The sequence below is a fragment of the Moschus berezovskii genome, chromosome 3 (genome assembly GCF_049115385.1).
Source record: "Moschus berezovskii isolate FMDL1 chromosome 3, NW_MosBer_1.0, whole genome shotgun sequence".
In the NCBI taxonomy this organism is placed as follows: domain Eukaryota; kingdom Metazoa; phylum Chordata; class Mammalia; order Artiodactyla; family Moschidae; genus Moschus; species Moschus berezovskii.
In genome coordinates this window covers 129,341,398-129,360,796 of record NC_142462.1, presented here as the reverse complement: position 1 = coordinate 129,360,796, position 19,399 = coordinate 129,341,398, and the positions used below count along the sequence as shown (strand labels likewise).

Genomic DNA, 19,399 nt, shown 5'->3' with positions numbered 1-19,399 from the left:
GTGCAGGTAAATTAAGGGGCAGAGCAAGTGGTTTATAAGTTCCCTTTCTAGCAAAAAAAAAAAAAAAAATTCCAAGAGATCAAGTTATTATTTTCCTACCACTAAATACCATATATTCAGTAGGCATTAAACACAATATCCTATAAAGAAAAGTCAGGAGGAAGCAGATTTCTTCACAATATATAGATTTTCAAACAAATAACAATGAAATAATGAATCCTGTGGAGTTAAACAGACTAAGGAAATACAAGGTACCTGTAACTTAAGGCGATATACAAAGAATTTCTGTTTGATTGGGAAATTGATTTGCCACAATCCTTGGGTCTATTCCAACATAAGATTTCATGATGCTGAGTTTCATTCAACAGTGTTACAGACTGTGATCCTATTCTCCTAACCCTAGTTTTTACCAGATACCAAGAGAAAGGGCTATAGAGCCTCATTAGTTTTTTTTTTAAGCAGTATTATGGAGGTGTAAGAAAGTGAAAGTGAAAACATTAGTCGCTCTGTTGTGTCTGCAGTCCCATAGACGGTAGCCCCCCAGGCTCCTCTGTCCATGGAATTCTCCAGGCAAGGTACTGGAGCGGGTAGCCATTCCCTTTTTCAGAGGATCTTCCTGACCCAGGGATCCAACCCAGGCATCCTGCACTGCAGGCTGAGCCACCACAGAAGCCCCATAATTGACATAAAATAAATACACATATCAAATATGTACAATTTAATGTTTTGACATCTGTATTCACTTAGGAAACCACCACTCATTATTATAATAAATGTGTCCATCATTTCCAACAGGTTCTTCCTGCTGGTTTTTAATCTCTCCCCTGTGGCCTGCCCTTCTCCCAGTACCCAGGCAACCACTTTCATTACAACTGAGTAGTTTTCATTTTCTAGATTTTATATCAGTTGAATCATCCAGTGTGTGCACTTTTTGTCTGGATTGTTTCATCAGCCTGATTATATCAAGGCACCATTTTACCAGCATGTATAAGCACCTCTTTCCTTATTGCTGAGTAGGGTCCCATTGTATGATAAACTGTATCAGTTTATCATCATTCACTTATAGAGAGACATGTGTGTCTTCTACTTCTGGCTATGACATATGAAGCTGCCCTGAGCATTCATGTATGACTTTGTGTTATATGCTTTTATTTTTCCTAGTAAACACCTAGGAGTAGAGTGATTGAACACACTGGAGTTGTATGCTCATCTTCTAGAAACTCTGCAAATTGTCTTCCAAGGCAGGTATACCATTTTGCTCTCCCCTTCCGCCTGCCCACCCCCCGGGTGAGAGTTGCGGTTGTTTCACAGCCTCACTGACACTTGCTATGGTTGATCTTTTTATCTGTAGCCAACTTTCCATGATTTAACTTTGTGTTTAACTAATAAGTAATGGTACTGAATGTACTTTCATGTGCTTGCTTGCCAGTCTTATTTCCTCTGTGGTTCAAATCTTTCATCCATTTTGTAGTTGGTTGTTTTGGTTTTTATTATTGAGCTTTGAATGGTCATTATATAGCCTAGATACAAGTTCATGACTTGCAAATAATTTCTCCCTGGCTTCTATTTTTATTCTCTTAATAGTCCATCAAACAGCAGCAATTTTTATGTTAATTAGCTTAAATTTATCCACTCTTTTCTTTAATGGACCATGCTTTTGATATCATACCTAAGAACCTTAGGTCAAACAAAATCTTTCCTTTATTTTTTTCTAGAAGTTATTTAGTTTAAAACATTTAAAATAATATTTCTTCCTGAAATATTTGATAGAAATCACAAAAAAAGACATCTGAGCTTGGTGGTTCCATTGTGAGAAGGTTATGTTTGCTTGTTCACTAAACATTCAGTTTCATCAGTAGGTACATTATTCAGCCTGTTCAGGTGATCTGCTTCTGTTTTGTCATCCACAGAATCCGCCCTTTTGGGGGAAGTTTCTCCCTTTTATCTAAGGTGTGCAATTTATGGGCATAAAGGAATCCAGACTGCTCCCCGATTTTCCTTCATCATCAGTACAATCTGAAGTAACGTCGCCTCTCTCATTCCTGATGCTGGGAGTCTTCTCTCTGGCTCGGTGTGGCTAGTTTAGCTCGTCACTAAGGCAAGCGCTCAGCTCCATCTCCTGAAGCCCGGGGACACCCTGCTTCTGCCTGGCTTCCCCTCCCTGCGCTCCAGGGGCTGAGTGGGGCACCTTATGCCTGCTTCCCCCCTTTCAGTGCTCACTGTCCTTCAGTGCTGGACTCCACTGTCTTAAAATCACTGCTTCATTTATCTTGGCTGCTTTCTAGTTGTTTCAGACTTAATGGTAAATATGATCTCTGTTATTTCGTCTTGTCAAGAAGCAGGAGTCTCCTCAATGCAAGCATTTTTGAGACCCAGATATGTTGAAAGGGCCTTTTGTAACCATTAATATTTAACTTGGTAAACTGTAGGAATTATATATTATATCTCTATTAACCAGGACAATTCCATCTGGGGAATGAAAGTCTCAGTGCCTATTATATATATATGATTAGGAAACAAAAGTTTTGTTCCACATGTGTAGTAAATTATTTTTTTGAAACATGACTACTGAAAAATAATTGTATGTTCAAAATACTGCAATTGTTGACGCCCTGACTTTTACCACATTGTCTAGTCATTTTAAGAAGTATAGGACCATGGGAGGATCTGCGTGGGTGCTGCTTGCTGCAGGCTTAGGGGAGTTGCCATGCCTACAACATGGCAGACACTGCAGGATGAGCAGAAAAAGTCTTGGATGAAGCCATACAGGCTGTGAAGGTCCAATCATTCCAGATGAAGAGATTTCTGGACAAGAACAATGTCCAGAACAATGTATGCTCTGAAGCATGCTTCTAATATGCTTGGTGAACTCTGGACTTCTATGTCATTACCAAAGAGCTACTCTGAATTTTATATGGCTGTTTCTGATGAACTGCACTACTTGGAAGTTTACCTGACAGATGAGTTTGCTAAAGGAAGAAAAGTGGCAGATCTCTATGAATTTGTACAGTATGCTGGAAACATTATCCCAAGGCTTTATCTGTTGATCATAGTTGGAATTGAGAGGTTGTTGTTGAACCATGAAAGATGCCAGGGTTCTTGGCCTCCGGAGGAGAAGAACTCAATCTGGGACCCAGAGACGAGGCTTGATCACTCAGAGCTTTTATGTAATAAAGTTTTATTAAAGTACAAAGGAGATAGAGAAAGCTTCTGACATAGACATCAGAAGTGGTCAGAAAGAGTGCTCCCCTGCTAGTGTTAACGATGGAGTTATATACTTTTTAATTAGTTATTAAAATGAATCAAAAAAGAATGTCTGGAGGTTGTAAAGATCTTACTAGACCTACTCCTATAATTTACATTTTTAAAATAACAGGATTAACCAGAAGGTTTTCAGGAAGGAGAAACTGTCCTCAAGCAGGATACATTGTTGTTATATAATCTTTAGTACGGAGTTTAAACTGACTTGTTTGTTGTGTAATCATCAGTTCCAGGCATAAAGATTAAAATGTTTTATGTGACTAAGACTGAGGAATGTAGAGGAAAAAAAAGTTTTCCTTTCCTCCTCCTGAGGATTCCAGACCCCTATCTCCTCCTGGAGAACCCCAGACCTCTCTCTCCTTGGGGACTCCAGACTTCTTATCAACCTGCCTAGGAACTGACTCTCTCAGAATTGTATATGTTAAGTCATTTCCTCAGTCCAGGAAAGATATTTTGAAAGATTTGGTAGAAATGCGCCCTGGCGCACAACATCATTTGAGAGGTCTGTTTCTTCTAAACTATCTACTTCAGTGTACCACAGATCTCTTACCTGAAGAAGGAGAGCCAACAGATGAAGCAGCACCTGGTAATATCAGAGCTTCCGTGGGTTTTGTCCTACTCAGCTTTGCAGAAATGAACAGGCTCTGGGTTTGGATGCAGCATCAGTGACGGAGCTGAGACACGGAGAAAAGAGAACAAGAAAGAGAAGAACTGAGGATTGTAGCGGGAAGGAACCGGTGTACCTTAGTCAGCGGGAAGGCGCAATGTGGGACGCTAAAGAGTGTCTTGACCAGCGTATTGGAGCAAGTGGTGAACTGCAGAGATGCTTTGGCTCAGGAATATCTTATGGAGTACACTACTCAGGTTTTTCCCTGAGAATTCCACCTTCAAACTTTGAATCCTTTTCCTTCAGCTTGTGCTAAGTTGTACCAATATGTAAATGTGAAAAAATAATGATTTCTTTAATTGATAGATTAGCTTTATTTGCTCACCATGGAGATGGACCTGGAATCCCGACAGATATTAAACTTTTTGACATATTTTCACAGTAGGTGGCTACAGTAATATAGTCTGGACAATACACGCCTTCAGAGGATGCTGCATCTTTACAAGTCTCTCTGATTAATCTCACTATCCTGATCTTGTGGACTATGTTGATAAAGTTCTAGAAGCAACAGTGGAAATACTTAATAAACTCAATCATGACTATATTGCTACCAGCAGTGCAGTTTCACCATAAACTCACCAGATTTTTGAAGATACCCATTGACACAACAATATTTTAACAGTCTTAAAGTTAAAATGTTTTCACCCACTCTTTGAGAACTTTGACAATGAGTCTAGAAAGAGTATGAGTTGTTACGTGTTTAGTAATGTTCTGGATTGTAACACCAAAATTCTCTCTCAAGACCAGGTGGAGTCCATAATAAATCTGATATCTACACTGTTCAGGATCAGCCAGATCAACCTGTAGAAGACCCTGACCCAGGGGACTTTGCTGATGAGTAGAGCCTTGTAGAGATCATTTTGTGCAAAGTAGGGAACATTTCATGCAAAGATGGGCACAATAAAGGACAGGAGTGTTATGGACCTAACAGAAGCAGAAGATATTAAGAGCTGGCAAGAATACATGGAAAAACTATACAAAAAAGATCTTCATGACCCAGATAATCACAATGGTGTGATCACTCACCTAGAACCAGACATCCTGGAGTGTGAAGTCAAGTGGGCCTTAGGAAGCATCACTATGAATAAAGCTAGTGGAAGTGATGGAATTCCAGTTGAACTATTTTAAATCCTAAAAGATGATGCTGTGAAAGTGCTGCACTCAATATGTCAGCAAATTTGGAAGACTCAGCAGTGGCCACAGGACTGGAAAAGGTCAGTTGTCTTTCCAATCCCAAAGAACAGCAATGCCAAAGAATGTTCAAACTACTACACAATTGTACTCATCTCACACACTAGCAAAGTAATGCTCATAATTCTCCAAGCCAGGCTTCAAAAGTATGTGAACTGTGAACTTCCAGATGTTCAAGCTGGATTTAGAAAAGGCAGAGGAACCAGAGATCAAATTGCCAACATCCATTGGATCATCAAAAAAGCACAGGAGTTCCAGGAAAACATCTAGTTCTGCTTTATTGACTATGCCAAATCCTTTGACTGTGTGGATCACAACAAACTGGAAAATTCTGAAAGAGATGGGAATACCAGACCACCTGACCTGCCTTCTGAGAAATATGTATGCAGGTCAAGAAACAGCAGTTAGACTCAGACATGGAACAACAAACTGTTTCCAAATTGGGAAAGGAGTACATCGAGGCTGTATATTGTCACCGTACTTATTTAACTTATATGCAGAATACATCATACAAAGTGCCAGGCTGGATGAAGCACAAGCTGGAATCAAGATTGCTGGGAGAAATATCAATAACCTCAGATATGCAGAATACCACCCATAAAAGCTGAGAAGAACTAAAGAGCCACTTGACGAAAGTGAAAGAGGAGAGTGAAAAAGCTGGCTTAAAGCTCAACAATCAAAAAACTAAGATCATCACACCCAGTCCCATCACTTTGTGGCAAATAGAGGGGGAAACAATGGAAACAGTAGCAGACTTTATTTTCTTGGGCTCCTAAATCACTGCAGATGGTGACTGCAGCCATGAAATTAAAATACACTTGCTCCTCGGAAGAAAAGTTATGACCAACATAGACAGCGCATTAAAAAGCAGAGACATTATTTTGCCAACAAAGGTCAGACTAGTCAAAGCTATGATTTTTCCAGTAGTCATGTATGGATGTGAGAGTTGGACTTTAAAGAAAGCTGAGCACTGAAGAACTGATGTTTTTGAACTGTGGTGTTGGAGAAGACTCTTGAGAGTCCCTTGGACTGCAAGGAAATAAAACCAGTCAATCTTAAAAGAAATCAACCCTGAATATTCTTTGGAAGGACTGATGCTGGAGCTGAAACTCCAATACTTAGGCCACCTGATGTGAAGAGCCAACTCACTGGAAAAGACCCTGATGCTGGAGAAGATAGAAGGCAGGAGGAGAAGGGGGCGACAGAGGATGAGATGGCTGGATGGCATCATAGATTCGATGGACATGAATTTGAACAAGCTCAGGTGCCGGGAGCCAGCAAGGGAAATCCTACCCGTGGCAAAGGTCAACTGGGGAAGAGGCCTGACGGGCAAAGGCTAATCAGGACTCGAGGAGCCCCCTGGACTTACCTGAGCATCTACCCCAAAGAAAACTGGAATCTGACTGCTTTACTATCTTACGCCTCTTACCAAGTCCTCTAATACTTACAGGGGCTTCCCCCAACCACCTTTCTCTGAAAACATTAATTCAGAGCTGTAGTTTAAAAGTTCTCCTCGGCTTAATAGGAGTGTTCCAATCCAAGCCCCTCTGATAGCTTTCTAACTTGCATGACAAGTTTGTCCGGGCTCTTACAACTATGAGTGTGACTGTTTATAGCCTCCCAGCCATGCAAGGACAGAAAGCCTAATATTCTAAAATACAGGAATCTGTTGAAGAAGTTAAAATCATTAGAATAGTACTAGAAAAGATTTCATTGTTGAATCAATGCTTGCTGCAGTTTCCTCTATTGTATCCTTGGAAATATATTAATCCTTTGATTTAACCACATCAGATCTTAAGTTAATAAATTCCTTTCTTGCAGCTCACTACACCGGTGCCTTATAGGAATGTAACTTTGTTATGTGTCTACCACCTAACTTTAGGAAAGTCACCTTAAAAGAAAAGTCTTTTACTTGCTAACTAACCTATTGTCAGGAGAGAGGGCCATAAAACTGTTAGCAGGCCCCCTGGCCAGAAGATGATGTAAATCACCTAAAACTTTTATCACACAAAAATAAGCCCTGATCCTGATAAGGGTCAAGACTGCTGACCCCACGTGATTTTGGTGTGAATCTATACCTCCCTTTCTCTGTCTCTTATGCGCATAACTTAGGGTATAAAAGCAGCACTGGAAAATAAAGTTTTGGGCCTTGCTCACTGAAGCTTGGTCTCCCCGTGTCGTTCTTTCTTTTTTTCCATCCTTTTCTCTATTCTCCTTTTTCTGGTTGAGATCCTTGGAGCGCTGGGCCCTCTGCGTTTACTTATCTGCCTGGGCTTCTAAGACCCACTCGAGGGGGTGCCCTGGTGGGGTGCCTCAAGTGATTCGAGAGGGCGCCTGCGGCCTACGTAAACAGAGCAAGCCCCGTGCTGGGGTTTTATTGGTTTCCAACGTAAACCAAGAAATCATCAGCCCCTGTCTCTATCTCTCTTTCTGACGCCGACGCCGTTCATCCCGAGGATACCCTGAGTCATATCGGGGCTGGACCCCGATACTCAGGGACATGGTGAAGGACAGGGAAGCTTGGTGTGCTGCAGTCCACGGGGTCGCAAAGAGTTGGACACGACTGAGTGACTGAACGACAGTTGTGTTACTCACTGCTCTTTCAGGTGTGTAGTTAGTTTTGTGTGACAACTTGGCTCAGCCATAGTAACCACATAGTTGGCCAAACATCAGCACAGATGTTGCTCTGAAGGTATTTTTAGATGAGATTAACATTTGAATCAGCAAACTTTAAGTAAAGTAGATTGCCCCCGAATGTGGCTGGTCTCACTCACTCAGTTGAAAGTCTCAGGAGAACGATACTCAGATTCTCCTGGGAAGAAATTCTGCCCCCAGACAGACTTCAGACCTGCTGCAGCTCCAGGCCATCCCTGACTGTCCACCCTGCTAATCTGAGCTGACCTGCAGGATCGGACTCGACAGAGGCACAGCCTGTGAGGCGGTTCCCTCCCTACCCATCTGTCATCTGTCTATCTTGGGTCTTTTCCTCCAGAGAACCCTGACTAATACAGGTGCTCTAGACTTCCTTTTCTCAGAATGTAAGCTGTTTAATTCAATGATCAGAACCATGCCTTGTTAGCAGCATGTTAGGTAACGTAAGCATGTGAAGTTCATTGAGTGAAAGACTTGGTCTACACGTCTATGTGTTCAAGGTCTACCACACTGTCTGACACTCTAAGTATTTGTTAAATGAAAGAATATCTTATATTCAGATGACTGATTAATAATAGTTGAGAGAAAATGTAAATTGAAATGTTTAAACCTGTTGCGAGATCCTCAGATGAGCACAGCCATGCAGGCTGTGTGCAACAAATTTAGTGTCGACGATCTATGAAGTTTTAAAAGAAACCCAACACAGATTTTGACTTAATATTCTTTCCAAAAATAAGTATTTACAGGAAGAAGATGAAGATATTAAAATTCAAAGTAGGTGCTGCTGCTGCTGCTGCTAAGTCACTTCAGTCGTGTCCGACTCTGTGTGACCCCATAGATGGAAGCCCACCAGGCTCTCCCGTCCCTGGGATTCTCCAGGCAAGAACACGGGAGTGGGTTGCCATTTCCTTCTCCAATGTGTGAAAGTGAAAAGTGAAGTCGCTCAGTCATGTCCGACCCTTAGCGACCCTGTGCACAAACATAGTAAATCTACCATATTTCTTACTAATAAGAGATTTTAAATATTAAAAATATAATTTAAATAAAGATATGAATAGATTTGTAACTTTTTATTTCTTATCCAAAATTATGACTATTCAGTTCAGTTCAGTCACTCAGTCGTGTCCGACTCTCCGCGACCCCATGAATCACAGCACGCCAGGCCTCCCTGTCCATCACCAACTCCCGGAGTACACTCAAACTCAAGTCCACAGAGTCGGTGATGCCATCCACCCATCTCATTCTCTGTCGTCCCCTTCTCCTCCCACCCCCAACCTTTCCCAGCATCAGAGTCTTTTCCAGTGAGTCAACTCGTCGCATGAGGTGGCCAAAGTATTGCAGTTTCAGCTTTAACATCAGTCCCTCCAATGAACATCCAGGATTGATCTCCCTTAGAATGGACTGGTTGGATCTCCTTGCAGTATAAGGGACTCTCAAGAGTCTTCTCCAACACCACAGTTCAAAAGCATCGATTCTTCGGCGATCAGCCTTCTTCACAGTCCAACTCTCACATCCATACATGACCACGGAAAAAACTATTGCCTTGACTAGACAGACCTTGGTTGGCAAAGTAATGTCTCTGCTTTTTAATATACTATCAAGGTTGGTCATAACTTTCCTTCCAAGGAGCAAGCATCTTTTAATTTCATGGCTGCAATCAGCATCTGCAGTGATTTTGGAGCCCCCAAAAATAAAGTCTGACACTGTTTCCACTGTTTTTCCATCTATTTCCCATGAAGTGATGGGACCAGATGCCATGATCTTTGTTTTCTGAATGTTGAGCTTCAAGCCAACCTTTTGAGTATACTATTAGCATCTTGAGACTGACAGTATAGAAAGTATTCCCATTATTTTTCAGCACTCAAAAGTAGAAGTAGAGACTGACTCCTAGGGGACTTTATTACAGTTCAGTCACATATAGCACTCAGAATATAAAGAGTAAATCTCATAAGTGAGTATTCGTAAAAACCAAATGAACTCTTAAGTTGTATTTTGATGTAACACTTTCTTTTTACATTAACAGATTTTAACAAGTAGCTACAGCAAACAGGAAACTCATCCCGTTTGGTAGCTCAGGTACCCAACAGAAAGAGAAATAGGTTTTACAACTTTCACCCATTACTGCAGAGAGAGAATTTGTGGTGACAACAGAGAATGAGATGGCTGGATGGCATCACCAACTCTATAGACATGAGTTTGAGTGAACTCCGGGAGTTGGTGATGGACAGGGAGGCCTGGCGTGCTGTGATTCATGGGGTCGCAAAAAGTCGGACACAACTGAGCAACTGAACTGAACTGATCATGTAATTAAGATATATAAAGTTATGTTCAACTCTTAAAGAAAATTGAAAGTCTCTATATTATATCATTTATATATGATTCTATATAGGGAGTGCATAGGAATCCCCTTGGAAGAAAAGCTATGACAAACCTAGATGGTGTATTAAAAACCAGAGACATTACTTTGTCAACAAAGGTCCATATAGTCAAAGCTATGGTTTTTCCAGTGGTCATGTATGGATGTATGGAGTCACGTACGGAGAAGGAAATGGCAACCCACTCCAGTATTCTTACCTGGAGAATCCCACGGACAGAGAAGCGTGGCTGACTACAGTCTACGGGGTTACAAGAGTCGAACATGACTTAGCAACTAAACCACCATTACCACCATGTGTGGATGTGAGAGTTGCACCATAAAGAAGGCTGAGTACCAAAGAATTGATGCTTCTGAACTGTGGTGTCAGAGAAGACTCTTGAGAGTCCCTTGGACTGCAAGGAGATCCAACCAGTCCATTCTAAAGGAGATCAGTCCTGAGTGTTCATTATAAGGACTGATACTGAAGCTGAAGCTCCAATACTTTGACCACCTGATGTGAAGAGCTGACTCATTGTAAAAGACCTCAACTCTCAGAAAGATTGAAGATGGGAGGAGAAAGGGATGAGAGGATGAGATGGTTGGATGGCATCACCGACTCAATGGACATGAGTTTGAGCAAGCTTCGGGAGCTGGTGATGGACAGGGAGGCCTGGCACGCTGTGGTCCACGGGGTCGCAGAGTCGGACACGACTGAGCGACTGAGCAACAGCATAGGAAATGTGCTTCTTGAGTCTCCAAAATGCTGGCTTGTCTGCACATAACTTACCTGCTTGTGTGTGAGCAGTAATTCACTGCATATTTGAATATTGTGCTAAAACTATTAAAGCTCATAAGAAGCAGCCTCTTTGTAACCGTGACAACTTCTCTTTGACAGGATTTCTTTGCTTAAATTAAAAAATAGCAGGCATTGTCACTTATGCAGTTGTAAAGTGTCAGACTTAAAACTGAAATTACATATTGTGCATCAAGTGAGTTAGGAGGAAAAGTTGCCAGATATCTATAATTTCTCCATCCCCTACCAAGATTCATAATTTTGTAGTTCTTTCAGATTCAGAAGGAATAGGTAATTATTAAATTTGTAAATCTATAAGAGGGATGTAGAGGAGAATGTCTTACCATCTTTAAAAATGAGAAGTCTAAATATTATACCAAAATTAAGTTATAATGGAAAAACTAATAAATGTGACAAGAAACTAGTGATTTGCACTTGACACAAGAAAAATATGAGGAAAAAGTGCAGCCTATATGACAGTCAAAGAGGTAAAGTTAATAATTTAAGAAGAACCTTTACAAATGAGTAAAGCAATACGATGAATAACATAAAAATGGCAGCAGATATGAATGAATAATTAGAAAAAGAAACACTGGCCAGTGAACTTGAAAAAATGTGCCACTTCATTTCAATCAAATAAGTTGCATTTGAGCTAATAATGTATTATTTTATAACTTTCAGATTGTCAAAGACTAAAGATTAAGACGGTGCTGGTGATCTGATGAAATAGGTGCTCTATTCATGGGGTGTACATTTTACATTGATAGTCATTATGGAAGATATCAATTACCTCAGATATGCAGATGACACCACCCTAATGGCAGAAAATGAGCAGGAACTAAAGAGCCTCTTGATGAAAGTGAAAGAAGAGAGTGAAAAAGTGGACTTAAAGCTCAACATTCAGAAAACTAAGATCATGGCATCCGGTCCCATCACTTCATGGCAAATAGATAGGGAAACAATGGAAACAGTGGCAGACTTCATTTTCTCACGCTCCAAAATCACTGTGGATACTGATTTCAGCCATGAAATTAAAAAATACTTGCTCCTTGGAAGAAAAACTGTGACAAACATAGATAGTGTATTAAAAAGCAGAGACATTATTTTGCCAACAAAGTTCAGTCTAGTCAAAGCTCTGGCCTTTCCAGTGCTCACGCATGGATGTGAGAGTTGGGCCATAAAGAAGACTGAGTGCCAAAGAACTGGTGCTTTCAAACTGGTGCTGCAGAAGACTCTTCAGAGTGCCGTAGACTGCAAAGAGATCGAGCCAGTCCATCCTGAAGGAGATCAGTCCTGAATATTCATTGGAGGGACTGACGCTGAAGCTGAAACTCCATACTCTGGCCACCTGATGCGAAGAACTGACTTATTTGAAAATAACCTGATGCTGGGAGAGATTGAAAGCAGGAGGAGAAGGGGACAACAGACGACGAGATGGTTGGATGGCATCACCGACTCGCTGGACATGAGTTTGAGCTCCAGGAGATGGTGAAGGACAGGGAGGCCTGTCATGCCGCAGTCTGTGGGGTTGCAAAGAGTCAGGCACGACTGAGCGACTGCACAGCAACAGCATGGAAGACAAACTTGCAGCATTCTTGTCTATCGAGATGTAATTATCATATAACATCTACTATCTTATCCACTACCCTAAAACTTCTTTTTGCTGGAAACTAGACCCCAGACTTGTTGAACGTCATGTGGAGCAGAAGTGAGGACTGAAAGCACAGCTGAGGAGTCCAGTCTTGACCTGAGTGAGCAGACTGAACGCTGTGGTTTGGTCTTTCTTCACTTGGCTCTCAGCCGTGTTCTGCATAGTTGAGGTTTTCGTCAAGAACTTAAGATAAATTGTTCTTGGTTTTCTACAGAGTTTATAGAGAAAGACAATATTTGTGTCTCCTTTGAATCATAGAATCTCAGGTCAGATATACTTTCCAGACTTAATTCCATTCTTAAAATCTAAAATTCACAATTTTAAAGTGTACAGTTCAGTCACCTTTAGTATATCTGCATGGTTTTGCAACCGTCAGCACTTCTAATCAGGCAGGTTTTCATCACCGCCCCCAGAGAAATTCCTAACCCTCAACACATGCTCTCCACTCCCTCCCCCACCTCCAGCTCCTGGAACCGCCCTTCTGCTTTCTGTCTCTGTGGAGCTGCCTTTTCTAGACGAGGAAAATGGAATCACGGGATATGTGGTCCTTTGTGTCTGACTGCTCAGCATAAAGTTTTCACGGTTCGTCTGTGTAGTGTGTCAGGACTTCCTTCTTTTGTCTAGCCGTATAAAAATTTCATTATATGAATAGACGGCATTTTGTTTATCCGTTCACCTCTTGATGGAAATTTGAGTTGTTTTTATATTGTGGCAGTTGTGTAAGATCCCCTGGAGAGGGAAAGGATAGCCACTCCAGTATTCTGGCCTGCAGAATTCCAGTCCATGGGGTCACAAAAAGTCGGACACGACTGAGCAACTTTCACTTTCACTTATAGAGTGATAAGACTTCCCAGGTGACACTAGTGGTAAAGAACCTACCTGCTAACACAGGAGATGAAAGAGGCATGGGCTCAACCCCTGGGACAGGAAGATTTTCTGGAGTAGGAAATGGCAACCCACTCTGGTATTCTTGCCTGGAAAATCCCATGGGCAGAGGAGCCTGGTGGGCTACAGTCCATGATGTTGCAAAGAGCTAGACACAACAGAAGCACCTGCACACACATAGAGCTATAATGAACACACATGCACAAATCCTTGTTTGAACTCCTGATTTGACTCTTCAGAGTATACCTTTCAGTGCTTTGAATATGTCGTCGCACTGTTTTGTGGCCGATATGGTTTCTGATGAAAAATCAGTTTTACTATTATTGTGGATACATTGTTCACAATGAGTCCCTTCTCTCCTGCTGCTTCCAAGATTCTCTGTGACTTTTGATAGTTTTACTTTTTTAGGTGTAAATCACCTCGAATTTTTCTTTCTTGGACTTTATTTGTGCTTTACAGATGTGTAGATCAATGTTTTTCATCAAATTTGGGAAGTTTGGGACGTTACTTCCTTGAATTTTATCCCCACCCCTTCTGTCTCTCGTCTCTTTGAGACTTCTATCGTGTGTATGTTGGGGTATATTTTTCTTTCTTTCTGTTTCCTTTGTTTTCTCACTTGGGTAAGTGAGACTAGATCGTCTCACTTGACTTATCTTCAAGTTCTCTGTCTCTTTCTTCTGCCAGCCCAAACTGTTGTTGAGCTCCTGCATTGAATTTTTCCATTTTAGTCCTATTTCTCAACTTTAGAAGTTCTCTTTGGTACTATTCTATAACTATGATCTGTTATTAATATTATTTATTTGGTGTAACCTCACTCTTATGCTCTTCTTTAGTTCTTTAGACTCCAAGCCAGGCATAATATTAGTTCCTAGACATAGTCACTGTAACGAATTTAATGTCTTTGCCTGTTAAAGTTAATGTCTCAGATTACTCACGGAGAATTTATATTGGCAATTCTTTTCTGTTATGGGCCAAACTTTCCTGTTTTTGGATATCCGAAAATTTTTGTTGAAAACTGTTTTTGTTGTTTTTTTCCCTAACATTACATACGGCAGTTCGGGAAGTGAGACCATTCCACTGCTCCAAAGGAGTCCTTGTTTTGGTTGCTCTTACTGTTGGTTTTGACTTTCCTAAATTCATCATGTGGGCTTCCCTTGTGGCTCAGCTGGTATAGAATCCGCCTGCAATGTGGGAGACCTAGGTTCGATCCCTGAGTTGGGAAGATCCCCTGGTGAAGGGAACGGCTACCCTCTCCAGTATTCTGGCCTGGAGAAGTCCCTGGACAAAGACGCCTGGCAAGCTACAACCCATGAGGTCACAAAGAGTCAGACATGACTAAGCAACTTTCACTTTCAAATACATTACGTGTGTGTATTCTCGGTTACACGTGGGCACTGACATCTCTGGTCACTTGCCTTGGTTGCTGCTAATGACAGAGCTGAAATTTCCCTGACAGTCTCAAGCAGTAGGTCTCCCGGCCTTTGCTGTGGGCCTTGTATGTGCTATGTCGATGCTCTGGCAGGCAGATTACAACAGGGGTTCACCAATCACCTCCTGCTCGCAGAGGAGGTGGACAGGAAATGAGAGAACTGGGCCTCCCCAGGCCTTTCCTGGGCATTGTGTGGATGATGTGCTGTATTCCCACGATGTGTTGGAGCTTTCCAAAGCCCCTGTGGACACACTATTTCTTAGACTTTCCTTCTGTTGTTTTGGTCATTTTCTTGTTTGCCCCAAATGCTATTGCTGCTCTGTGTGGCTGTTATATTAAGTAATTGCCACTGACTTTTTCCAACAAACACCCCAGGGAAGGACTGTTTATACTGAGTAAGCTCTGAGTCAGGTCAAATAAAGACACGTCCTGAGTGGAGGTTTCCAGAGAACTGCCAGACTTGCCAAATAGTGTGCTGATCTGGGCACAGGGTCTGGGGAGCTTCAAAGACTTCTGGGCCCTCTGGTAGCTACACAGCTGCCCTCACTGTGAGGCTGGAGGTTTCAACGTCATGGTCAAGCTGGGGAAGGAGGGCTGAAACGGGGAAAGTTACAGCACCACAAAGATCTCACCAAGACACAGCCATTTTTCTTGAATAAACATTCCTTGTTGGTGCACTGGGATGACCCTGAAGGATGGGATGGGGAGGGAGGTGGGAGGGGGGTTCAGGATGGGGAACACATGGACACCCATGGCTGACTCATGTCAATGTATGGTAAAAACCACTACAACACTGTAAAGTAATTAGCCTCCAATTAAATTTAATTAATTAATTTTTAAAAATTCCTTGTGTTGTTGCAAGGCTCTGGTTAATTTCTAAACTGTTGAAAAAGTTTATTTTGACAGTTTTGTCAGTATTCTCATTGTTTTTATGGAAGAACAGATTTTCAAGGCCTTTACTCCACCATTCTGGGAGCATTGTTTAATCCACACATGTAAATTTTAAAATAATGCATACTTACCTAGTGAAAAGTGGTTAAGTACTACAATGTGTGTAGTTAAGACCACTAAACTTGTAGAGAAGTAACAAAAACAGAAGTCCTGAAGAAGGAGAAAAACAAAGAAGCTATCAACTAGATGAATACCCCCTCCGCAAGCCGAGACTCATCACTCAGGTTGTAAGAGTGAGTCCCAGGATGCGGCCAGGTGTGGATGACACATTGCCAAGGGCCCATTTGCAACCGGCTCCAGAGGTGTGGGGAGCAGCACCTCCTGACAGAAGCGTTTACTAGCTTTGTTTGCTTGAGATAGCATAGCTAAAGGTGCATTTAAAAAGCAGAGTTTGTTTTGGGAAACATGAAAACTGAAATGCACTGTCTCCCTATCAGGAGTCTGGTGGTTTCAGAATGTGAAATTGCACTAACACGAGTATGTTACCAGTCTGTTTGTCATCCTATCTTAACGTGGCTTCCTTTACCCTCCATCTAAGAATATGACATGCATTACCCTCTTCACTGGGGTGTAAGAGGGTAAAGTGATATAAAAAGTGATTTTCTCATCAAGAAGTCACTGGGCACAGCATCCCGCACTTCTCCCAAGTGCTGGGGCCAGTCAGCACCTCTGTATCTGAGGAAAGAGGAGTCAGTTTTGTTGGGGCTGGAGGTGAAGAGAAAGAGCCAATTTAAAACTCCTACAGCTGACAGATGATCGTGGGAAATGCACCTGTCTGAAGACTTCCAGGAGATTATTTTTCACCCTGGAGGTAGAATCAGAGACAGAGGCCCTTGTGCTGGTCACAGAGAAGCTGGAGGCCCGACCCCCTGAAACATGTGTTCACCCCAGAAGAGCCCCCACTTCCCGGGCTTTCCCAACCCCCACGCGGTGGGGTTGGGCATGTGGAGCACACACTCTTTGAGGGCCCGCGGGCCCCCAGTCAGCCTCCTGAGAGCTCAGATGATGGCTTGTTTGTGGTCCCTCCAGAACCATCAGCAGGTTTCCCAGTGCTGTCAGCCACCAGGAATATCAGATGCCTGGCAGAGTGACTTCAAATGGACCATGGATCATGAACTTTTTCTAAGATTTAAAACCATGGATCTCCAGGAATGTCTTGATGATTAAATAGAAAATAGGATGTAGACGTCTATGTGCTTTCGTGTCCTCATCTTCTCCAAAGAAGGGTGAAGGGACAGGCCAAGGTCCATGTACAGCTATCCACAACTAAAGAAGCCTATTTGTCCCCCCAGGACAGGACTATTCCAATAGCAACAGTCCAAACCAGTTTAGGGCTTCCGGGATAACACAGGCCTGATACCACCTTGAGTGACAGAGCCTTCCTTCATCAAGAGTTAGACTTCTGCAGCCAGTGGGTCCACTCATACCTTTGCATTTCAGACCAGGGACACTCTCTTAACTGCTGGTCCATCGGTACCGCTGCGCACGCGGACAGGAAACACTCCTCAGAAAGTGCAGGCTTGCAGGTTTGGAAAATGCAGCCTGCATTTCATCCCTGCTCACTTCAAAGATGAAAAGACTAGTGAAACACCTGTAGACCCCATGATGCTATATTTAGGTCTTTCATTTCCATGGACCTTCAGCTCTCCATGGATAATAGTTCTGCAAAAAAGCCAATCTCCCCACTTAAAATTAGTCATGATGCATGGATAATAGTTTTCCTTTTTTGTTCCTCAGAGAGAATAATTCTACCCTTGGCCAGTTCAAGGGTAAGAATTTCCTCCAAAGATGCCAGCTATTAGCTTTTTGAGTCTAGATTGACTTTGAATTGAGCCTATCCTCAGACATACATCAACTTAGTATTAATAATAGAAAACACCTCTGAGTTCTTGTACAATCATTGCTCCTGAGTCGTGTACCCAGGTCTAACTGACTAAGGACTACTGAATCCAAGGAGAATCACGTCTTTTAAATGTCTGAAAAAGATTGTTAATGTCTTAACCATTGACAGTTACACTCAGCTTCCTTCGAAGCAAAGATATTGAATACAGAGAAGAAAAGTCATACTTCAAGGTCAAACCATCTTTCTTGCTTTCTGTTAACTGGTTCAAGAAAGTGCCTCTAGGTCAACCTAATCTTTAGATTGAAAACAGACCCCTGGGGTCAAAATGGCAATTTAAGTCGTATATGAAATATCAGCTCATGGGGGATCCGAGTCCCACATTGCACATGCCCTTGCAGATGGTAATCATGTCACCAAAAGATGCCACTTTGCTCACAAACTGATACAGACCCTGTGTTGGAACCACTTCTTGTCTGCACCCTGTCGATTCAAGGCCCTGTGAAGTGTGGCCAAGTCCTACGACTGCCATGTGGCTCCCTCTGGCCAGGTAAGTCCACTGGCTCCTGGAGAGTCCCCTCCAACCTTCCCGAGGTAGGGGGTCTCCAGCCCCACCATCTGGAGTCACTGCTTCTCCTTCTGCACCCCTAGTTCAAATTCCCAAAACTAGGCAGTCATGTTCAGCACACGGATTTTAGGGTCTATTCTTCAAGGCTAATGTTGGTTCCAGCTTCATTTGAGGAAATGGGAAGAAACCAATATTATCCAGTTTTCAAGGGTGTAGTTGGGGGTGAGAGGTGAAAATAGTGGGGGAGACCATCCAATGAAAGCTGGGGATAGAGGAAAGGTGGAAACTGGGGATAGAGACAGGTGTGAAGGACCTTCAAGTCCAGCAGGACCTCTGAACCCAGGCAGAAGTTATGAACCCAAGCATAACCTCCTACCCAGCAAAACCTAAGCTCAACTTGGCCCTTATTGGGCATATTCAGAGCTCTTGAGCAGGAGTGTGGCATACAGATAGAATAATTCTTGATTTCTCAATGATGCAGCACTGACCCCTGACTTAACTAGACTGGAGCCGAGGGCCTGGGATGGCAAATACAGAGGCCAGAACTAAGAGAGGCTAACGCACAACGAGAACATGGTCAGCCTGTTATGTTAGAAAACACTTGTTCAGAACGGCTGCCTTTAACTGATGTTTGCATGTCTCCATCCATGATTGTTTTTGGTTAAGAAATTGGAAGGAATTTCTGTTGGTTCTGAGAGACCTGAGAATACTTTGCTCAAGGCAGCTGTGAACTTTCTCTGTCTGCCTGTAGTTCCCCGGGCAACAGAGCAGTCACAGCAGCTAAACTTGGATCATGTTGATTGTTACCCAGAGCAGCCGGAATCAGACGGAAGCCAACAGGGATACAAGCTGCAGGCTGAGGAGTGGCCGGGGTTGACATCAGAAGCACATCGCCAGCCACAACATCCAGGGGCCGGGGACGTGTAAGGAGGAGAGCTTGGAGCGCAGACCCACGGCAGGAGCGCGCAGAACACGCAGTCCCGACGCTTCTGCAGCAGATGACAGCGATCAGGCCAGTCCAGCTGACCAGAGCTGAGACTGAGACGTGCAGAGCTGAGGAGGCTGGCGGCGTGAGAGACTGCGGGTGACGGAGAAAGCAAGACTCAGTCTGTCTGTCCCCCTGTCCCTTCTGCAGTCTTAGCTCCGCCCTCAGCT

The 19,399-nt window shown here is 42.7% G+C and overlaps 1 pseudogene; it reads left to right on the top strand.

The window, feature by feature from the left end:
• Positions 1-2,707: 2,707 nt before the first annotated feature.
• LOC129552187 (vacuolar protein sorting-associated protein 35-like) lies at positions 2,708-9,842 on the top strand (annotated as a pseudogene).
• Positions 9,843-19,399: the final 9,557 nt, after the last annotated feature.